At 45.3% G+C, this 16671-nt stretch overlaps 1 protein-coding gene across 2 annotated transcripts in view; it reads left to right on the top strand.

Annotated features, from left to right (window-relative positions):
• Positions 1–14009: 14009 nt before the first annotated feature.
• Prkg2 (protein kinase cGMP-dependent 2) overlaps positions 14010–16671 on the top strand; it is a 106308-nt gene continuing 103646 nt past the window's right edge. For both annotated transcript variants that reach the window (XM_055594603.1, XM_055594604.1), the window contains exon 1: positions 14010–14091. The gene's annotated coding sequence lies outside the window, so the exon portion shown is untranslated. The remainder of the gene's footprint in view (positions 14092–16671) is intronic.

Here is a 16671-nt window from a genome sequence, read left to right on the forward strand (position 1 = left end):
GTGTGTGTGTGTGTGTGTGTGTGTGTGTGTGTGTGTGTGTGTGTGTGTGTTTGGGTGAGAGGCGTTGGGGCAGGGCTGGCTAGCTCGTAGTCAGAAGCCAGGTCAGATATCTTTGTGGGTCAATTCTATCAGAAAATGAATAGCTTCTCTGCTCTATTTTTTTTTCCCAAATAAATGTATTTTTGAGCCGTGTCTCTATTTTGACTGGAGAAAGGTAGAGTGGAGAGTTGTTTTGCCTGGTGTGAATAAATGTCAAAAGCAATATATCGGTCTGCTGATTCCTTTTTTGAAAGAACTAAAAAAATGACATCATTTTTATATTTGGAAATTCTCACTTTGTTCTGACTTGATCTAGATGGTTTCTCTAAAGATAATACTGCAGAAACTCTGGTCTTACAAAAGCTTTTAATCAAACACATTATGGCCTGATATTGCCTACAATAACTCAGTTTTGACTATACCAACTTCTTTTCTTTGTATAGTTCCATTTTTCTTGACTTTCCTGTTAGCCTTAAGCTCTCTTTTGGTACCTGAATTAACTAGCCCTCTGCTCCACAGGTTTTAGAAACCTGAGATGAATAAGCCCTTTATCTTCCTATCATGAGCAAAACCAAACCAAACCAAAACAAAAAACAGTGAACACAAATCCAGGTTGCCCAGCTTGCCTGTGGAGTGGGATTCAGGTAGTTTCTGTTCTAAAGAAGGTTGCAGGAGACTTGTAGCATGAACTGCATTAAAAAGTACACATGGTGTTTAAAGGGGAAGCATGCCAGTATAGAAGTAGGAGAGTGAAAGAAAAGTAGGTATACCAACAGAGAGAACATTCAAAAGCAGGTGATTTCAGAGGCAAGATGGAGGGGATCCAGTGAGGTAAAGGAGACACCAGACAAGGGGGATAATATAGTTTCAAATCCTTAACTGTCCTAGATATATTGAGAAATAGAGGGAGCATAGAGATGAGCAGGGCTCCAGGGCTTTTAGGCTGCTGTGTGGAGTTTTATTTTCTGTGCAGTAGAGTGGGAGGTAGGGAAAGATCTTAGGAGAGTCTACACAAGCGGACTTCACATTATGCAAAGAATAAGTTGTCTGCCCTTAGAGTGAGGTCAAACACACCTGAAGGCAGTCCTGTTTAGCTGCCACTGTGATAAGAAAGAAGAAAGATTTAGAACCTTGTGTAAGTAGAAGCCCAGAAAGAGAGTGACTTGGCCAGCATAAGGGATTCAAAACCAGCAAAGTCCAACCCTACCAATGTGTGGTATGATCTGGGTACCATGGGGATCCCTAGGACCCTTCAAGGGCACTGGTGGTGATGGTTAATCTTTATTGTCAACTCAACCATGGTAGGAATTATCTCGGAGACAAATTTGTGGTTGCCTGCCAGGGTATTTCTTCTCTTCATGTTGATTGCATTGTCCCATGGTTTGAACTCTGGACTGGATAAGGGAGGAAACAAGGGGAAGCTAAGTCAACAATAGCCTTCGTCTCTCTGCTTCCCGACTGAGGATGTACCAGGACAAGCTCCCTCACTTGTCTGCCGTCTTACCCTCCCCACCGTGGCAGGCTGCAGTCCCTCAAACTGTGAGCCAAAATGATCCTGTCGGCCCTTCACCATTTCCATCAGGTCACAGCCATGAAAGAAGTAACACAACAGCATCATGCATCAGCACCGTTGTTCTGAGAACACTGAGAACTTACTTTCCTTTCTCACTATGAGTGGAGTTTCCCAGACACCCTGTGATGGGTGATATAACGTTACATTGGACATTGACATTAATACACAAATCCGGATTTGTGTATCTTCCATAAGGTCAACATTCAAGAGATTTACTGAAAAAAAAAAAAAAAAGAAATAAAACAATTCTTCTTTTCATTAGTTTATTTTTTGGAAAACAGCTATTTTTATGTTCATCTGTGACAGTTATTAATAATAGCTATTTAAAAATGAACAAATGTTTATGAAATTTCTCAGCTTTAATTTTGAATAGGATAAATATTGATAGACATAACCCACATAAACAAGAATAGGGAAGGGTCCCCAATAATTTTAAGACTATAAAAGTCTTCTGAGGCCAAAAAAATGACAACCTCTGAGCTAGACAAATACGGACCCACAAGAAGTTTCAAAGCCCACTGTCTACCCAGAAAGCATCGACTCCCCAGGAGGCTTCATTCTGGTTGCTGCACAGGTTCGGGTGCCAAAGCAGACAGGAACCACATCTTCCCATCTGCTGCCATGTTTTTCTTTTTACCCATTCCCTCCACAAAAGCAGTCCTTTTCCTTCCCAGGAACCTACAGCCAGAACCAGATATTTCATCTCTGGAATGAGGCTAAATTTTGGTGTCCATTATCCCTGCTGTAAATGCCTCAAACTGTTCCTCTGTCAATGCCGAGGGACTTCAGTTCCCACACAGAAATCTCAGGGCATGTCGCTGCAGTCAGCTCTTGCAGGAGGGATGCTAATTGTGTCCTTTCCAAAACGTTCTCTCAGTAAAGGAGCCATTTGGTCATGGAGGAAAGTGAAACCACTGTTAATCAATGCTGCAGAATTTCTAATTCAAACCTACAATAATAAAAAAAAAAAATCAATGCACGGCTCTTTCATCTTTCATAAATTCAAACAGACATAGGAAGAATAAAAAGTCATTCCTCGCTCACCTTGCAGCGATCAAATTTAGCGATAGTCACACCCATTCACCCATTCACCCATTCACGAATGCTTACTGATGACCCAGCATGTGTGTTTGTACTTTGTGACTGTCTGTTAACAGCCAGTCTGAACGCTGCCATGCACCCTCGTGGCCTGTGATAGTCACTGACCTCGGCTCCTAAAATGAGAAGACTAGAGGCTCCGGCCGTCCATGCATATACGTTATTGTGTTCCATCAAGAGAGGTGCCTGTTTTTAAATGGACCACTCCCAGCCAGGCCCTCCATAGGACACTTAGATGAAGAAGCTGGAAACCTACTAACAATTAAGTAAAATAAGGGGAAAAAAAAGTAACGGGCACGTAGTTTAGGTTGCTTTGTAATATTCCCATCCCCAAAGTCATGGAATGGAATCATTAGCAGCATTTGACAATGTGCTAAGACAGAAGATGAGCTGTGTCTTAGAGTCTTCCCAGGGCACCATGCGGGCTACACACAGGTCTGGAGATGATTTACGATTTGCTGTCTCTAAGCAGATGGTTCTGCCTGGTGTTATGCCATCAAATGAGTTCATTTACTGGTATACTGTTTACACAGACTGAGCAAGGCCTGCAAAACAAATTGACCCAATGAAGGACTGAGTCTAAGCAGGAGTCTCAATTATCCTTATTTCAGGGAAATATTATTGCTTATTGATTAAATGAAACTTTTGGTGTCTTGGAGGATTTTCTGGGAAGATCAGTTACAGGCAGTCTGGATTTGGGAAATGAGACTACTTTATATCTCCAATGAGGTCCTAATGGATTTAGCTCCTCTTGGATGGTTATACGAAGAGACAAATATAATGCACTTCAAGCTAAGGTTCTGCTCTGTGACTACCAAGATACAAAAATAGCAGTCCACATCCATATGGTACTTATTATACTCCAGAAGAGCCAATGAAAACCAAATAATATTACTCAAATTATTTTATCTTCCTTACTTGACATTAAGTTGACATTACTTCCGATGTACATTAGTAGATAATGATAACATAAACAGCATATAAAACAAATCAAGACTCAAAACCCAGTCAGTATTAAAAATAAATCATGTAACTCTGTCGATTTTCAAGTAGGAATAGGCATTTTATTAAATTCATAGGTGGGAGTGCCATTTATAGGTCTGTAGTGATGTGACATTTCTATTTGTTGGAGCACAGGGCCGCTGGGATTCTACGTGGCCAACTCATCTCTTGTTACTGAACTCAAGGACATGACATGGGGTGTATTCTGCATTCTATATTGTTTTCTGATTGGAAGTTATGACCAAATAGATTTTTAACACTCTTTTTCTTTTTTCCCCACAGATGTTCTCTGGTTACAGTAAAGGAAAGGCTGTCTTGGCCACTTAGGTACATGAGCATATGGATTACAAAACCCTTTAATGGAAGCTGCCATAGAGGTAAAGGTCCCATCGGGGTCTAACTTCATGAAAATGGGCTTGGGAGAGTGCCTGACTGAGACGTGTCTGGAGTGTGTGCCTATTTGTTTCTCCTGCTACTCTCCCCCCACATTTAGCTCCAATCCTGACTATGGGGAGGCATCCTGATCTCTTCCTTCTAATCCTCAGTTATGTGTTTTGAAAACTTTACTATGAGGTTATCAGTAACCTCCTAGTCCTTGAATGTCCAGGCTAATTTAGATCCCATGGGGGTTTCCCATTACTGGGGTGCACAGCAGTAACAGGAGGAAGGGACTTGTCATCCAGAAAATGCTGTTCCTGGACCAGCAGCAATAGAGTAGGGAGCCTGTGAAAAGTGCTGTGCCGGATCTCACACAGGGGCCTACTGTATCAGGACCTGCATTTTCACACATGTCCTTGGAAAGCACATGGATATGGAAATCGGAAATCAGTAGCTTCTGTCTGGGACTTCTTCGGAAGCCAGTGTGTTCTTCTGATATGCAGAGCTCTCTAGGCAAGCTACAAATGCAACTTTCCATGCTAGAGAGCCCTGCCAAAAGTTTAATAGTATTGAAGTGCGAATGCCATGAGGCAGATGGTGACAGACCCATTTTAAGAGCTTTCTAGTGAAGCTTGGTTCAGGGAAGGGGGGGTTGGAGACATGGCTCAGTCAACAGCACTGACTGCTCTTCCAGAGGACTGGTGTTTGATTCCCAGCACCCAATGTGGTGACTCACAGCAGTCTGTAACAGTCTCCAGTCTCAGGAGCTTGACATCATTTTCTGGCCTACCTGGACACCGGACATGCACATGATACACAGACACACATATCTACAAAGCACCGATGGACACAAAATTAAAAAAAAAAAAAAGACCATTCTAGGCCATATGAATTCTATTCTAACCTGCAGAGGTTTCATCTCTACAACTTGTAAAGTACATTAACATATATTGATTAACATATATTGATAGTTCATTCAAGATATCCACATATTTTTAGAAAAAAAAACTGGAATGCTTTTATAATTTAAAAACACTTTGATATGACTAAACTATTCCTTTTGTTTTCTGATCTAAATCATGTTTGTATATATTTATATGTAATATGTAATAATATATGGATTTATATTTGTACCTATTCACATACTAATATATATATAATCACACACATTTGAATTTCTAGTTGGCACAATTTATATTACTCTTACTCTTGGGAGATAATTCAAACCATAGTAGTTAATGTTGTTTTCACTGTGACAAGCCAAGGAGGCCAATTACCACAAGTAAGAATGCAAAATGAACATTTGAAAAAAAAGGTTAGATTATTTTCCTTATAGCCGATAGAAAGAAACCTGACCAGCAAATTCAGTAGGGCTGTCGCGCAATATTTAGTACCTAAATGAGACTGATAGCAAGAATTTTATCTACCAGGGCTGTAATCCTGCCCCAAGCTTCCCATTTCTGAACAGCCTGGACTGCACTGATCTCCATTCTCCTGTGCAGTCTCCATGGAATTTCTGCTCTTCCTGAACTCACCAAGCTCCCTCTGGCCACTGGACTCATCCTTTGCCTTCTTTCTGGCATGTTCCTCCCCGGATCATCCTGTGATGATTCGGCTTCAAAATTTCAGCCACCGTCCAATGCTTCCCCTTTAGAGAGGTCTTCTGTGAGCTACTCCTCAAGGCTATCTTTCACATGCAGCCCTCCACCTATGTTTTTATTCCACTCATCCAAACCAGCAAGTGTTTCTCATATTTGTCCGTTTATTTTTTATCTGTCTCCAGGAATTATCTCCTCCACCACTTCATTTATTACAACATACCGCTCCCATTCTGTCTCCTGCGGAGTTAAACGTTCTCACGTGTTTATTTTCTGTCTTTAAATTTGTAAATGGTTTTGCAAAATGAGCATTGGATTTTATGCATAGTCACTTTATGTTATATAAAGGCTATTAGGCTTCGCATATATACCTCATTCTACACACACAGAGACATGCACACACATCTCAAAGCCTTAATTTTCTACTGTATTTGCCTTTTTAATATACGATCTGTTATTTTAAAGTGTTTTCTGGCATATAGTCACTAGAATGTACATATTCATCTTCTCAGAGGTGGACACCAAGATTCCTTAGTCTTCTAATATCAGCAATAACAGCAAAATAAATTGCAATTGTAGACAACTCTGTTCTTTCCCTTTTTGGACCCGTGTGAGAAGCTCCCTAGATGTGGGGCTCTGTTGGAGAAGGTTGAAGTCATTTGTCTCCTGATAGCCATTTATTTGCACCCGGTCTATGATGATAGACTCCCTTTTTAAAGCAGGGTTCTGAAAAGTCTCCCCTGTTCTGGGTGATCTCAGGTCTTGTAAGGGGGTCACATAGCTCTAGGGGCAGATTATAGGCCAGACCCTTCCCTGATAAGGAAGCTGCTCTAGCACGCAACTAGAAATTCCTAGAAATATGCCACCCTGCTAAGGATCTTAGTCCAGCAGTGACCTTCAATTGTACTTGGAGATCCACATAGGATAATTAAGTACTGCATTTTCCTTCTTGTGATAGAACCATTTAAATATCCCTGACTCCTTGACCCCAGCAAATCAGGCACATTCAACCTTGAAATTTCTCTCCGGGTTTATATTGCCCTTGATTTCACATGAATGAATGTTTGTGCTTTCTCACTTCAAGACCATCTGAGATTTGTAGCTCATCCTCCACTGGCTCGATTCTCATGGGGCCTGCTCTCCCACTGGGCCTGGGCCTCTCCAGGCCTGTGTCTTGGCTGCATGGGGCCTGCTCTCCCACTGGGCCTGGGCCTCTCCAGGCCTGTGTCTTGGCTGCAAGGCAACCAGGCAAGGGCTTCTGGCCTCACCTCTGACATGTTCAGCACAGCAGCTTGACCAAGAGCTGTAACAGTTTGGTATCTTCCATAGGCTTTGGAATTCCCCAGCTTTTACTGTCACCAGCGATCTCATGCTAAAAGAGATAAATTGTAACACTCCGTGAAAAACCTTTTCCATGCCCTGGCTTAGCCCACTTAGGCCTCACCCTAAAGTGCTCCAGCTGCCTCTGAGACAAACAGAACCCTGTTCTTCCTCGGAAGCCGAGTTCCAGGATCCTAGCCGGAATCCAGGCCCCACTAGAAGGAGCATGACACCTAGGATATACCACATATCCAGAAGTAGAACTGCCAGCTGGCCGTGTGTTTTTTTTTCTTTGAGAAGAAAAATCCTTATTATTGTACAAGGGTCATAATGGGTGGGATGGTAGTAGGCAATCAGTGCCCCGATTGATTAGCATTGTATGCCCATACCAATGGCCATGCTGCCCATCAGCTTCCCACCCCGCATTCTGATCCTGCGACAGGAGAAAGTGCGGAACAGCGCTCAGCCTCCAAGCCTACAGCACAACCCATGGCTGTGCATATTTTAATTTGAGTAAATTCTAGCTGCCTAAAATGGTTTTTACCAGGCTAAGCTCCTCTCATCAGCTAAGAATTTAGGGTTTTGGGAAAGGGACCTACGCCTACCTTGGTTCACCAGCCTTCTATTGTCTAACAATAAAGAGAATGTGAGAGTAGACTTCCTCCAGGATGGGCAAGGTTGGGGCTAAGTCCAAGGGTACAGAATAACGTTTAGCTATGCAGGAGCTGAAGATGGACAGAAAGCAAGTCAGGGTTTGAGGAACAAGATCTCCCTATAAGATCAGAAATACATGAAGTGAAAGTAATTGAGCAAATAGGCATGAAGGATGAAAGGTTGTAGCTGTGGAGCAGAATATCTCTAGGCTTGTGTTCCCTAGAAAAGAAACCCCATAGATTTCCCCATAGAGCCCACACTTATTACCAAGACTTCATTCAAGGGACTACCCTAGGGGAGCAGGAGGGAGGGAGAAAGTGGAAGTGAGAGAAAAGGTTAAAAAGCACACACATGGTGGTTCATTACCCATCTGACCTCGGTTTCTCTAGCAACAAAGTTGTTTGCTGAGTCATGGACGAGTTGCCAGAGGTGCAGAACCACCGAGTCTTAGAAGAGCTCTTGGGTGGGCGGACAGGCCAACAATTTATCTGTTGTCTTCATCCTGGCTCCTTCCTTTCAGTGGTAAAGGTCAACGCCACAAAGCAGGGACTCCACTGTATTTCTTGGATGTGTTGTGGTCTTCTCCTGGCAGCAGCGAGGGGGAGGGGGCTAGCTAGAACCCCTGTGGGTTCAGTCAGGTCAGCCCATGGGAGGGAGTGCTGCAGAAGCTGTGTTGCTGTGGTCCTCAGTTCCAGGGAGATTGATGTCAATATTAACCTCACCATTAGAACCATGGAGGTAGCCTGTGCCATTGCAAGTGCTATTGTGGCTGAGAAGCACAGCCAAAGGCTGAGATCTTGGAGGCAGGTATAGACTGCTCCGGGGGTGGGGGCAGCGAGGCTATCAGAGCCAGTCATTTCAGTAAAGGTACCAAGTGTGAGGGCAGAAGTGGATGCCTGAAGCTGAGTGAGATGTATATTAGGTATGAGATTAGTTATGAGAAAGCCGAAGAGTTCAGAGGCCAGTGTGTTGGGTATGTGGTCTTTTCAAACAGTGCAGACCGGCGGGACGCCAAACCCTCTAAACCTGATGCATAGAGTAACACACACTGGCATGTATAGCTACTTTTTGGCTGCTGTGATTAAAATATCTGATGGAAACAACTTGAAGTAGAGGTAAGATTTATTTCGGCTCAGGTTGGGTACAGTTGCTTGAATGCTCCATGTACCTAGGCAAAATTCCTGGTGGCAGGAAGGCGTGGTGGAGGAGGTTCTTCACCTCCTGGTGTACAGGACACAAGAAGGATCCATGGACAAGGTACCCCACAGGGACCCACCTTCAGTGACCTATTTTTTCAAGCTAGGTCTTACCATCTGAATTTTCCTAAACCTCTTTAAATAGCACCATCAGCTTCTGGCCCATCATTCAATACCCGAATTGTTTAGAGGGATACTTTACATCCAAACAATTCAGTTATTTAATGCACATCCAAAACTATTTTTTTTTAAAAAAAAAAAACACTTTTTAATAAAAATCAATGTAGACAAAACCACATGACTAAATTAATTTATATTTTTGGTACTTTATAGGAAAATGTACTTCTCTTGATTTCTAATCAGGCAGAGTGCTAACTTTTAAATTAAGTAATTATCATTTCAATCCATTGTCTTTATTTCATAAAGAACATTCCCCAAGTTCCACTGAATCTCGGAAGCTTAAGTTTAATTATCCTGAGTGATAATTTATGACTATATCAGCTTTGGAGTCAGATTGGCTGCATGTATTAGTTGAGATGAGGCAAAGATGAAGCACTTGTTAGCCACGTCCTTAGCAGGTCACAGTCTACCACAGAGGTGCAAGCATAGACTGACAGTGATAATACAAAGCTGAAAATGATAAACGTCATTAAAGGGGCTGAGATAAAGTGTGGTGCTAGGGGCTTATGATGGAGGTCCAGACATCTACAGGCGATGATTGATGATAGGAAGGGGGCCAGGGTTAGGAACAGAGTCCCGGGATCTTTCGGACTGGATAGAAGTTGAGTACTCAAAGGAGATGATGAGCAAAGGCAAGGCACTGGCCAGTTCAGATAGGGGACACAAGGAGGCTCTAGCTGATGCCGAAAGAGGAAAACAGTCCGAATGTGCTGTAGTTAATGTCCATGAAGCTCACCCTCCCTCTCACCTGAATCAGAGGGGCAAATAAAGCAAATGAGAGGTCACTGGCCCCTTAGTAAGGTCAGGGTGGAATGAGGCAATGATCCTAGTGCTGGGCTTGGGAGCTTGTGTGACATTAGAAATAGTAATTCTTCATTCTCAAGGAAGAAACAGGAACACTTTGTGTAGATGTTTCTTTCAGGTTTCTGTTATCTTGGTGAATATATTTTTAAGGGAATGTAAGAAGCAGTTTGTCAAAATTATTTTTATAAATGACAAAGAGAGTTGTTGAACCGGGTTGTTTATGGAACTGTAGGGATGCATTCTACAGAGTCTCTATTTTCAAGTCTAGAAGGAGAGGAGGGACGGTCCACAAGCGTGTGAAGCTTGGAACCCTGTACTGCTGCGGTGCCAGAGACTGTTACTGTGCTCCTGTCAAGCTTGAAGGAGGAAGTGAACAGCAGTGTGGGCAGCCCGGAAGTTCTACAGCATGGAAACTGGTGAGATCAGTTGCCTGGCTGTATTATCATGCCAAGCGATGCTGGAACCCAGATACCAAAGCACCAAGGGCACCTCATCTATTTCCCAGATTAGGATTTGGCAAAGCCAAAAGAAAGAAGACACAGTGGCCAAGGCCTCTAACCTTACCAGTTGGAATGGCTGTTCAAGGAGTTAAGTTTCAACCCTGTTTGGAAACAAGGGAATGAGTACAGCAGGAAAGGAAGCAGTTGCAGGAGATGGGCGGAAACTTGGCAAATGAGAGGACACAGATGTGAACTAGTAGAACTCTAGTTCTGTTTCTTTCAATCCCAGATCCTCTGATCTAGAAGACCGCTTATCTTGAATGTGGAGGGCTCCAAGCTGGAGTTCGATTCTAGCAGCACAGAGCTCATCCTGTCGGAAGGGGAAGGAGTGTAAGGAGTCTGTGTGTGATGCATCTCCAGAGTCTCCTCTGTGGAAATTCATCCCAGGAAAAGAGAACTCCAGCTGGAAGAAATTTAGTGGTCTAGGTACTTGGGAGTCTGAAAGCACCATGAGAACCTGTTCTCAGCTCAGCTTCTGATGTGGTTCTATTCAGGAGGAAAACGTAGGTATCACTGAGACTTCTGTAAATCATGGTGGCTGCACTGGGACATTTATAGCTGTGTGTATGTAAGAGAAGGTTGGGCCTTTATTCTCCCTATCACTGTAGGCTACTCCTGAGAGTTGGTATCATGTCCTCTCCTGACAAGGCTTAAAGGACAACAAGGGAACCAAATGTGATAAAGACACACCCAGGCTGAGCGGGTTTGTTCAAAAACGTCTAGTTTTTGTAAACAAGGACCAAAGACATATCTCAGAAGGAGCTTAGAGGTGACCTGCATTCCTCTGTCAAAGGCAGAGAAAAGGCAATGGATGATGATGACTTTTCTCTCTCTCTGATTAGATGGGAGAACTCAAGCTTCCTAGCTTTGTGAACTCAGTGACAGGAGTGATTTAAGTCTTTGAACTTGCTTCCTGAGGTCCACCTGCCGGGTGCAGTAAAAGGCCTAAGTGAAAAATCACATGCAGTCCTTTTCCATACGGGTAAGGAGGGATTTCCTCTGCTGCCGGGTGCGTCCTCCTCAACTGTGTCAGATTCTGACTCATCTTAAGTTTGAGTGACATTATTTTAATTCAGAAATGAAAGTATCTCCGAGCTCGTCTAGCAGGCCTGGCACTGCCTACTCAATATCATTGTCACCTTCTCCTCTTTTGTTCGGTAATCTCATTCATTGAGACCTCGGTCCCGAAGATTCCAGGGGCAAATCCGAAGAGCCCAAGTGAAACAATCAATGTGCCACTGGAACCACTCTACACTTTAAGAGATGGGCACATGACCCAGTTCTGAGAAATGGAAGGTGAAAAGAAGCCTCATTGGAAGCTTCTGGGAGAGACTGTCCTATTCTTGCAAAAGACACTGTGTTGCCTTCTGGCAGGGTCAGAATTGCGTAACTAGAGCCTCTCCTGTCCTGAAGCTATGGGTGCGGCAGGCCAGGGATACAGCTGCTCTGCTATGGATAGCAGAAAGAAGAACAGAAACAGGCCACAACCCTCCCTGGACTTACTCAGTTGGTGAATTGACCAACTAGAACCTCTTGACCTTGGGACTTCTTGCTGCATGAAACAATAAAATGTCCTTATCACTTCAGACATTTTACTTAAGTTATTTATTAATGGCAGACTCCCATGACAACGACCTCATAGTCCTATTTTTTTTTCTTTCATAGTATTTATCACATATGTACTTACGTGTTCAATGTCTGTTTCTCCCACTCGATTAGAGTCTAAGTTGACAGGAGAAGTTCATTTTGTTCACCATTGAATTTCTAGGAGTAAGTGCTGAGAGTGAGTCAGAGGGAATGCTTAAAGCACCCTGAGAAGGAACAAGTGAGAGCCTCAAATTCTTAAGCAATAGTCCTCCTCCGACCCTCTTCTCTCCTCCTCCTCTTCTTCTCTTTGGCTTTTGCCCACCCCACCCCCTTCCTGATCCTTGGACTGTTGTTCTTGTGTTTCTGTGTTGTCAGTGAAGCTGACCTGAAAGAAAGCTACCTGGTTGTGAGGAGGGAACCTAGGTTCCCCTTCAACTCTAGTTTTATGTCGATGCCTGTTACCCCTCAGTGGTTTTCAAGCTTTTACCTCAGTGAACAGAAAGTTACACCGCTGACAAATTGGACCAAAAGGATTCATGAAACACATTTACTCTTACTATGTTTTTGTTTATAATTTTATTTTTGTAGTCTTTAAAAATGGTAGCTTTGACTCAATGTGTCAAGTCTGACTTAAAATCCCTTCTTACCACGACTTTACTTATGACTTAATTATTTTTGCATGGACTTTTCCTTTTCTTAGGAATTCTTCATTCCCCATCTTTCCTGGTTTAGGTGGTATTGGAGGCCAGCAGAAAATGTACAGACTTGAGAAAAGGAACCCGGGCTGATTTTTCTCCAGTTAGTAGGAAAACAAACAACCTTTCTTCCTTCTCTGAAACTTAATGGCCCCATTCAACAAGTGTACACGGGGCCTTGTTCTATGTAGGTTTATGTAGGTAGTAGCGCATGCTGGAGTTACAGGAGACCCACAGCCTCCGGGTGGTGACACCTCCGGGGAGCCGGGGTGTAACGTTCTCTGGATACAAATCGAAGAATAGACCTTCACTGTGCTGCTCGCTCTGCAGAGGAACTGCCTCTGTCCTTGTGAATATGCCACAGGCATTCCTCTGGGAGAAGGAAGAAAGGGGAACTCGCCACGGCGGGATCTCGCAACACCAGAGCGCAGCACACTGCAGTGGGTGAGTGTATCTGTTTATATTTAGAAAACCAGAACGCACGCCTCGGGGATACTGTGTCTAAAAGGCCACAGGAGAGTATTAAATTACCTGCTTGAATAACCAAGAGAGCTCCGTGCTAAAGCCCTTAATCTCTGTCCCTTGAAACTCCGTTCAGCCACCGTCCCCAGCATACATCTTACACCGTGGGCTGCCTAGATGCGAGTTAAGGTTCCAGAGTCCTGGAGGAGAGCGCAGCAGCCAAGCAGCCATTGGATCACGTGTCCCATAGAAGGGCACCTCTGTGACACCAGGGAGAGCAAGTCTAGGGTCTGTGCGCCAGTTCCGCGCTCTGAAACAGAGAGTGAACCAGGCAGAGAGAGAAGAGCCTGCAGTGAGGCAGGCTGGAGACAGTGGTAGAGAGGGAAGGCGATGATGAACACCCCCTTAACTTTCCTCTCCCTCGGCCCACACACTTGAAATAGAAATAATAATAACACAACCAACCACCCGCCCGCCCGTATCCACGATGCTATCGCCCTACTTAAGTTGCCTCGTTCCGGAGGTTCGGGGTATAAAGTGCAGACTGTCGCCGTCGCCGCAGGCCGGCTCCGGAGTACAGGTTCGCGCCGGCGAGCGCGGGTGACCCCACCTTCAAGGAAGCGGGCTCCAGGCTCTCCCACGCCACGCCGGGCTGACCCCCGCCCTCCTCCGTCCCTCCTCTCCGCCGAGCTCCCTCCTCCCTCCGGCGCGCCTCCTTTCTCGCAGAGGCCCCCGCGGACCGGCGAGGCGGCAGCAACCCACGTCGCCGCCGCCGCAGCTCCTGCCCGCAGCGCGCCCGCCGCGTCCCCGGCTCCCACGCAGCGCGCGCGAGCGGCGGCGCCAGCAGCCCCGGACCCCCGCACGGTGCGCACGGCGCGGCGGGCGCAGGGCTGAGCCGAGCCCGGCTGGGGCCGCAGGAGGGCGGCGTGGTGGAGGACGCCGAGACGCTGCGGCGGCCGCGCAGAGGGGACGAGCTGCGCACCTGGAAAGTTACCCGGCGGCCTGGTGAGGCTGGGGGGCTCGGGCACCCGAGGGGGCGCGCGGCGAGGGACGGGAGTGGGGACACGAGGGTGCTTTCTCGGCGTGCGTTGCGCGGTGTGTGCCTCTCCCCCACCTAGCCGGTCTCCCGTCCTGTTTGCGTGTGGATATGGGAGCACCTTTCGTTCTCTCCGTGTGGCGCCGGTGGCCCCATACAGCAGTTGAGTCTGTAGCACAGAGTGGCTGCAACGTCGTTTGGGTTCGGCTGGGCTGGGGGGCTCAGAGGTGCTGTCACGGTATGCCCTCCTGGCTTTGTTCTCCAAGGTCTGAATAGCTTATGGGGCACGCAGGGCTCCAGCAAGGACTTTTGTACAGGTGCGTGTAAACTTGTTTGGGTGCCCTGTCAGTCTGCACCCTGAGACGCTTGCACATTTCTGCAAGAAGGGAAAAGAGCAAAGGGACGCCAAGAAACCAGCCACTTTGGAGATGAGTGAAAAAGAAATAGGTTCAAGGATAAGAACTGAGTGCCTAGGCAGAGCAGGGAGGCCAGAGCTGAGAACAGACCCGGCACAGGGGACCAATAGAAAGGATGACTCCTGGCTTTCAGCCTCTTCATCGTGTTTCCAAAGTTCTGTAGGAAAAGGGCATTTTTTTTTTCTTAAAGAGAATGTAACATCCACCTGCTCCCTGCCACACCCCCATACACACAAGCGCCTAGAAACCATTTCTCGTTTTTTTTTTTCTTCTTTTTGCAAGTTTCTATTTAGCTCATAGAGAAGGCGAGCAGCCCACAGAATATACAACAGCTGCTGCTCATGTTCCTGTTGCGTATTGCACACTGGGGTAATGAGATGATGGAGTGAGGGATTCTCTTTGGAGAATTAGACTGTCTTCTCTGTCACAACACGGTGTAACTAAGAATCAACATTTTGCGGTGATGCCGCCTAATCCTTTAACAGTCCTTGACTCCAGACCTCTGTTCTCTCGGGAGTCAGATGAGGACTCCCTTCACAGGGAAAGAAGACACGTGCTGCACCACTGTTGGCCAAGCCCTGTAGCATCATATTGTCTGATTCCTCTGGGTTGTTTTCCAATTATCCCCTCTTCTCCCATGTTTTCATTTTCTCTAGCCTCCTTGGCTCATTATCCTGGGCTTATCAGCACTCTTATTTCTACAACTGTAAAAATTCGCAGCATGCCCCTTTAATACCATCCTGAAATCCCAACTCTGGCATCAGCTCTTTCCACGGGACTTTTAAAAGGAGGTCTACCGTCTTCCGAAATGGCTAAGCTCTGTACTTTCTCCTCTGGTCTCGTTTCTTTTGACACATCTGGGATTTGAGCTGTAGGCTGCTGTCTCTTGAACTTTCTATTTCTATGCTGTCTATCATGTGTCCCTCCTTCCTACAACTTTTTCTTATCCTTTTCCAGTTTTTGCTTCCCCTCTTCTTCTCCCACAAATTACATATTCACAGGCATGGCCTGTCTACACTCAGCAATGTAGGCATTTCTTTCTTACCTCCCTGGGTGTTCTCATCTATTCCTGTGAATTCCAGTCTGACCTCTGAAGAAGGCATCTCCATCTTGTTTGCACACGGGCATCTCAAACTCAGTACATCTCCTGTCTCCATAAGACTCCTTCTGCATGACCCCTCCCTCCTTCTGTCAGTGTCATGGAGGGTCGCTGTAGATGGTGCTCCATGGAATGTGTTCCACAGAGTGAATGAATGACACAGAATGGAAACAACACCTTTCTCCAACCTGCCCAAGATCAAAACATGGGGACTTATCTGTCGCATTGTCTTACGTACGTACAGTTAGAGACTCCACCCTCAATTTGACTTTCAATCACCTCTACTTTAAAAAAAAATCATTAAAAATATTTGAGATCATAATATAATCACAATATTTCTTCTTTCCCTTTCTCCCTTCAGAAACTTCCATATACCCCTTCCATATTCAAATTCATGGCCTCATTTTTCATTGTTATTGTATGGTATATATCATACAATGTGATACACACGTCAGTTCAGTCCATATAGTGCTGCCTGTATGTTTGCTTCAGGGCTGGCCGTTTGGCATTGACAATAGGTGGGTGTGCTCTTCCCTGGGGAGGCTCACCGCTGCTACCCCAGCCCTCCCCAGTTGGCTATAGTTCTTTGTGTGGGGAGCCCTCCTCACTTTAACAGATAGCGTCTTCCCACAGATCTACTCTTCTTTCCCGTCTAACACTTAGATTTTGATGCTGTCGTTCCTTCTGTGATCACCAATCCCTGGGAACCTCTCCAGTTCCCACGTATTTGTCTACTGCCTCTGCACATTAAGATGTTTCTCACATTACACATTAAGTTTCTCACTTTCGTTGGATTCTCTAGTCCCTTGTTTAATACTGCTCACTGCATTTCCATGCTTGAGGTTTGCACGTCTCTCATTCTGGCCATGTCTAAAGTTGAACTGGTACTCCATCTCCCATTCAGCTCCTCATTCTGGCTAATGGCATCACCTCTCGTCCAGTTGCCACAAGGCGACCATGAAGTCTTACTCTCTTTCATCTCATCACCACTCAGATCCCATCGGCTCTCGTGTCCTGGTTTGTGCATCCCAGCC

This window comes from Psammomys obesus, unplaced genomic scaffold (genome assembly GCF_907164565.1).
Source record: "Psammomys obesus unplaced genomic scaffold, mPsaObe1.curated_primary_1811, whole genome shotgun sequence".
NCBI lineage: Eukaryota > Metazoa > Chordata > Mammalia > Rodentia > Muridae > Psammomys > Psammomys obesus.